The 6,427-nt window shown below is 47.7% G+C and overlaps 1 long non-coding RNA gene across 1 annotated transcript; it reads left to right on the top strand.

The window, feature by feature from the left end:
- The first annotated feature begins 369 nt into the window (after positions 1-369).
- Positions 370-4,426, top strand: LOC114707666. Its single transcript, XR_003736687.2, has 2 exons — positions 370-1,531; positions 3,970-4,426. It is a non-coding gene; the product is annotated as an uncharacterized LOC114707666 (long non-coding RNA).
- Positions 4,427-6,427: the final 2,001 nt, after the last annotated feature.

The following is a 6,427-nucleotide window of genomic DNA, read 5'->3' as shown; positions in this document are numbered from 1 at the left end:
GCACCTTCCAGCATATGATATGACTTTCTAGATCCCCAGGCAATGCAAAAGCTATATCTTCATCATAAATTTTGGCCAACCTTGTTTATATCAATGTTTTATTTCTAAAATTTCTATTATATTTTATATTAAAACTTTAATTTTTTATATGTTTTGCCTGCATGCATGTATGTGTACCACAGTCATACCTGGTGCATACAGAGGTCAGGAGAGGGCACTGGATCCCCCAGAACTGGAGTTGCGATGGTTATGAACCACCATGGAACTTTTTTTTTCAGGACATGGTTTCTCTGTGTAGTCCTGGCTGTCCTGGAACTTGTTCTGTAGACCAGGCTGGCCTCGAACTCACAGAGATCTGCCTGCCTCTGCCTCACGAGTGCTGGGATTAAATGTGTGCATCAGCATGCCCAGCTTACCACAGAACTTTTTGAGACACTCCAAATCCAGTCTTAGGATTCTCTGCAGCTCAGATGTTGACTTTCTGCTCTCATCTTCTTTATCGTGAGGAGCCTCCATCTACCCACCACTCAGTGTAAAATAAAGGACATGCCCAAGTGTCTGCAAATACCATCTTATTTAAAACCAGTCGAGGCGGCTTTGATGTGTTTGATGCTAAAGGCCAAGTGAGCCTTTTGCTCTCTTTTGGTTGATGAGACGGAGCCCCTTATCACCCTCACACTACAAGAGCTCTTGTTGCAAGATGGAGTCCACATCAGTCAGCTCAACCTGGGTTTCTCCTGACACCCACAGAGAGGTCATGGGAGTTAAGTTACTTAGCACCTGTGCGCTGACACTTGCCCTTCTCTGTGATTCTAAGATCTGGGATCAGGGAGGCTGCAAGCGAACTAGTGCTCAGAGAAGGAGTACCTGCAGACACACACTGGTGGGACTCCCCTCAGGTGTCATCTGGAGCACCTGCAGACACACACTGGTGGGACTCCCCTCAGGTGTCATCTTAACTCTACAAAAAAGCCAAGACCCTTGTCCTCAGTGTAGCTGTTCTCAGCAGCCTCTGGAGAGCACCAGATGCCACACCTCTGCCAATTCTTTGTGCCAGGGCTGGTTGGCAGGGAGTGTGGCCAGCAGCAGATGGGGCAAGGGGCAGAGAAGAGAACATTCTGAACCATTTTTGCAGAGTCACATTTCTAACTTAGTCAAAAGTAGACTCTTTAATAATACATAGGCTTTAATCAACCAAAGGCTTGCCATTGCCAAACTCTAGCATAAAGTCGATGCTCACATCTGGGCGGTAAATCCCTACAAGACAGCACTCACCATGGAAACGCTGACACATCCTTTCCTTCCCTCTTGGGAATGAAACTCCTCATTTCAGTGTGGTTTTCTTTATTTTGAGCTGGAATCACTTACAAGCCCTGGAACACGTCTCGTCTTGATAGAAAACTAAATGCTGCCCCCTGTCAGGCCTCAAATGGAAGTGTCCTCTCATCACAATGGTGCACATCCAGGTTTGGAAAACCATGGAGACCAAGAAAAGAAAATCCTGCAAGGTTTTTCCTATTTCCTAGGAAAGGTAAGGAGGGGAAGTGGGAAGGGAAGGAAAAGGGAAGGGGGAGGGAGACACTCAAGCCACTGCGAGCAGCTGGAGACTGGGCCCCTGAAGGAATTCTGGAAGCAGCATAGACTCCTGTGCCCAGTGGAAACCTTTCAACAGGGATTCCCAAAGCATGCATTGCAGACAAGCATTCCAAAGAGTGCTGTAGATGAACAGTGAAACTCCAGCTACCGAGTACAACTCAGATCAGGGTGTAGACCCCTAGAGCCACACAAGTGGCCAGGCCCCTCCCCAGAGGACCTTCTAACTGCAGACTCCACCCACAGAACACTCTAACTGCCCTAACTGTGGACCCTGCCCCCACCCTACAGGCTAAAAAGTCTGGACATGAAATCCCACCACTCTCCACCCTGAAAAGTCCACCCCCTTCCCAAGAAACTCTGTAAAGCCCTCCATCCTGTTCAATGTTCTGCTGTTTCTCGCCCAAGCAGAGGCAGCCACCCTCCTGTTTTTTCCCTCCCAATAAATCTCTTGTGTGAGGTTTGTTGTGCAGTGTAACTTTGTGGTGTTCCTTGGCTCCCAGCTGCCGGGATACCTTTCCATCCCAGCTGCAATGCTTACACAGGGGTTCAGAGGTCAGGGAGGGAAGTGTCACCTAAAGACCAGAAGACAGCAGCAGGGGCCTCTGAGGAGGGCAGGGGAGGAGTCCAGCCGCCTTTGCTACGCTCACCCCTGAGCCACTTTAAGTGGAGCGCCCAGTGTCCTGTAAGCGCATCGAGATACCTTTGCCTGGTGTTGGTCCTTTCCTGGCTTCCCTTAGTGAACCTGGAGAGTCTATTATTTGTGACATAAGAGCATGTGTGTCCACTGTAGAAGAATCAGAAAACTGATGGCCTAGTTGGCTTTCTGTTGCCGTTATAAAACACTGACCAAAATCAACTTGAGAAGGAAAAAAATTGCATTCTGTCTTACAGTTACAGTTAACAGTCCATCACCGAAGGAAGCCAGGAGCTCAAGACCAGAGCCTGGAGTCAGGACCTGAGGCAGAGCCCTTGGGGAATGCTGCTCACTGGCTTTCTCCAAAAAGCTTACTAAGCTCTGAGCACCCAACAGCCTTTCCAAAAGCTCCAAAATCCTTCCAAAACAATCAGGTCTGTCACAGCAATAGCCCACACTCTGATGCCAATATCTGCCCTAGTTCTGCCTCTTGTTGCTGCGGTAAAATGTTGACGCAAGCCAACTTGGGAGAGGAAGGGCTTGTTTTGCCCACAGGTTATATATAGTCCACCACCAAAGGAAACCAGGGTAGAAGCTGAAGCAGAGCCATGGAGAAATGTGCTCCCTGGCCTGCTCCCTGTGGCTTGCTCAGCTATGTTTTTCATACAGCTCAGGCCCATCTGCGTGGGGATGGCACTGTCCACAGTGAGTGGGCTGCCCCACATCAGCTAGCAATCAAGAAATCGCCTCACAGACAAGACAAGCGCAACTGCCTTTGATGGAGGCAGTTCCTCACCAGAGGTTCCCTCTTCCCAGGCAGCTGTTTTGTGTCAAGTTGTGAAAAACTAACCTCAATTAGGCAGAAAAGCAAGCAGAGGCCCAGAGGCACAATTCCTGTGGACACTTTGGTCCTTCATGTGCCATCCCATATAAAGACTTGGTGATCAGAGTCGATCTACGTTTCCTGAACTGCACTCTGTCCTGTGGCTCCTGATTCTAAGTAGCAGGCTTTCTCAAATAAAACACACATTTTATCTAACACAGGCCGAAGAATCTTGAATTTTTCCTAAAGCTCTTCTGACATCTGTTGGACCTTTACGGGGTGTGGCAGGCCACAAAAATAAATGAGTTAGTGAGGAGAGGAGAAAAGATTAAACTTGGAAAATACTTGTTATTTTTAAGATCTGAGAATTAAATAAACCCAAGAGTCAGTAAGTTTTGCTTTGAGGATGAGCCTAGAAGTGGTTTTAATATTCCTTTGAGCAAAAGCACAGAGGTAAAGGGTTTATTTGTTTGCTTTTGAGACAGGTTCTGTCTACAGAGTCCAGGCTGGATTGAACACATGTCTCTGCCTCCACCTCCTGAGTAGTGGGATTATAGTTGTGTGTCATCACACCCAGCAAATAGTTTTTAAAGCATTCCCCAACTTTGCGAAGGTAAACATATCCAGGACCAAAGCTGAGTAGAGAAATCTGTGTCTTGTGGGAGCTTTGACTAAGAGATGACACAGGAAGACCCTCATACCAACCCCACTAGAAAACCACTTGGCTTTCTCGGGAACTGTGCTATTAATGGCCTGCAGCAGTAGCCATGTTGAAAGCTCACGGTAGCTCTAGGAAGTGAGAGTTAGAATTGTTCTCACTGACCTTGGAGCACCCAAAGGAGGAGGTGCCACAAAAGAACATTGTTTCCCTTGAAGCTTTTTCCCAGCTGTGACTGCAGCTTGGCTTGTTTTTCAGGTGTGAACTCAGAAAGGATTCGTGAGGAACCCAAGAGCACGTGGTAGAACCATCACTACCCCACAGTGCCAGCCTCACAAGCTTCCAGCCCTGGGGATTTCAAATTAGAGAAGATGAAGTTCCCTGCCCCAAGTTTAACATCTAAAGTCCTGTGCTGTCTGAAGGGGGCGGCGACAGATGCATGACCTACATCTTTTCAAGACAACGGCTTGCCCGAAGGCCGACAGCTCCAGTTCTGCTGTTCGGTGGCTAGAAGGCCTATCGGGTAGACCAAAGCTCTATGTGCAGTCCCGGGCCAGAGTGCTCAGGCTTCTACTCTGGCTCCTTTGGCTCCCATAGCAAGAAACGGACAGTCCTCTGGGTCTCCAACAGTGTGACAGTTATCCTAGGCTGATGTCACAGGCTCTATCTGAAGCATTTATCTAAATTGTTCTATTATCAATAAAAACTCAGGAGTCAGATATTGGAGTAAAAACCCAATAGATCAAGAAAGTGGCAGAGGAATGACCAGCTGACCCCTCTCTCTACACTTCCCAGGTCAAAAGGGCCCTCAAATCTCTCTAAGCCCTCCCCATTCTTTCCCGTGCCTCTCTATCATATCCTGGGTCTTCCAAAATCTCTATGGCTAATTCCACTCAGCTAGTCATTGACTCTGCCCCCTGATTCAAGGTTAACTTGATTAACAGTCTCTGAGTGTCACGGTGTCATCAAATATCCTGAAACATCCATCTTTGCCATGTAGCTCCTCCCCAAGGCACCCTGAGCACTGTCCTTGAGCTAACAGGAAAACAGAGAAAGGGCCACACAAGGAAAGCAGTCACTCAAAATGTTCCCTATTTCATGGCTGGAAGTCTGTCACATGACCATTTCTCTCTGGAAGATCTGGAAATGTGGCCTACACAGGAACGAAAGAGCGAAGAGCCAGGTGAATGTGTCAGCTCTGCCTTGCTCCTGGATTTCACAGCGTTGTCTTGGAGATCTGAAGATGCTTGTCCCTAGTTCTTCCTTCAATAAATGTGTCCCTTGCTTCCCCGTCTTCCGGCCATCTCCCTGCCTGTGGGTACTGCTGCTCTGCCCTTCACACTACATACAGCTCATGGTCATTCCACAGATGTCTGTTACCTCAACCCAGAAGAGTGCTCTATACTTACTTGTGCTTCAAAACTGTGCTTATAGAGCTGGGTCTGTGGGTACAGAACTGTAATAGCAATTACTCAGAAGGCTGAGGCAGAAGGGTTACAAGTTCAAGGCGTGCCTGGGCAGCAGAGTGAATTCAAGCCTAGTCTGAGTAAATTAGTAACCCCCTGCCTTTATTTACAAAGGGGCTCCTGTGTGATTGAGTGCTTGCCTGGCTCTAAGTTTCATCCCCAATATTGAAAAGAAAGAACAAAAGATAAATAAAACTTAGGGACTTTTACAACCCAATAGGTAAAACCTGAAAAACCCAAATCTGCATTTAGACACAGGAATCTTATTTCCCTCCCACCACCTCCCACCACCTCCCACCACCTCCCGCCTCTGTGGGGCCGCTGTTCTCCATAGTTATTACCCTGTCCAGAAGAGGGTATAGTCTCACTTGATTCCATGTCATCCCAACACAATGACAGAAATAGGGTCTGGTTCCATCTTTGGCACAGAGTGTGAAGATGTCAGGCACTTGGAGCTAGAGACCAGCCGCCTGGCCGAGCCCATGGCCGAGAACAGAACCACAGCTCCTGAGGTCAGAGTGGACTCTCACAGTACTGGAACTTATTCGGTCGCTGAAGTGTGCCGACCCAGGCAGCTTGACTTTCTCCAGGGGCTTCTGTCCTGTCTTCCTCTCCTTGTGTGCCCTGAACCTGGAAATACCTGTGAGTGGGAGTGTGCCTGAGATGCCAGGAAGCAGGTCCCTGACTGATCTATTAATGTGTTTATTTATGTTATATTTTCATCTTTATGCAAGAATGCAGTGTAGTTTGAACACATTCTGTCCCTGTACCCACTTCTCTCCCTTGCCGACCCCCCACCCAAGTCCCCCTTTTGTCCCCTATGCCTAGATAGCTTTGTTTCTTTCCTCTTATCTGTTCATATGATTTTTATGTATCTATATAACATCTAGGACCCACAGAAAACATGCCACATTTGTCTTTCTGAGACTCAGTTTGCTTAATGTGGTTATGTCCAGTTGCAGACACTTCCCTATTAGTTCTTTCTGGGATCAAATTCTTTGAAATTCGTCGTGTTTGGGATGATAGATTGCTACATAAGGGAGACAAGTTTCTGCAATGCCCACAGTTGAACACAAGAGTGCGCTTTCAGAAGCTGCCCGGGCACAGCAGGCCTCCCGTGGTTGTGAAACAGGACTCTCAAGTTCACTAACGTAATTTAAGGCACAGGGTAGTTCCTTTCCCTTCCTGGGCCTCAGTTTCTTAGTTGGAAGATGCAGTGGTCCTTGTAAATTTGAGTCACTTCGGTTGGA

This window comes from Peromyscus leucopus, chromosome 7 (genome assembly GCF_004664715.2).
Source record: "Peromyscus leucopus breed LL Stock chromosome 7, UCI_PerLeu_2.1, whole genome shotgun sequence".
Classification (NCBI taxonomy): domain Eukaryota; kingdom Metazoa; phylum Chordata; class Mammalia; order Rodentia; family Cricetidae; genus Peromyscus; species Peromyscus leucopus.
The sequence above is the reverse complement of the archived record's forward strand: the minus strand, read 5'-3'. Positions and strand labels throughout refer to the sequence as shown.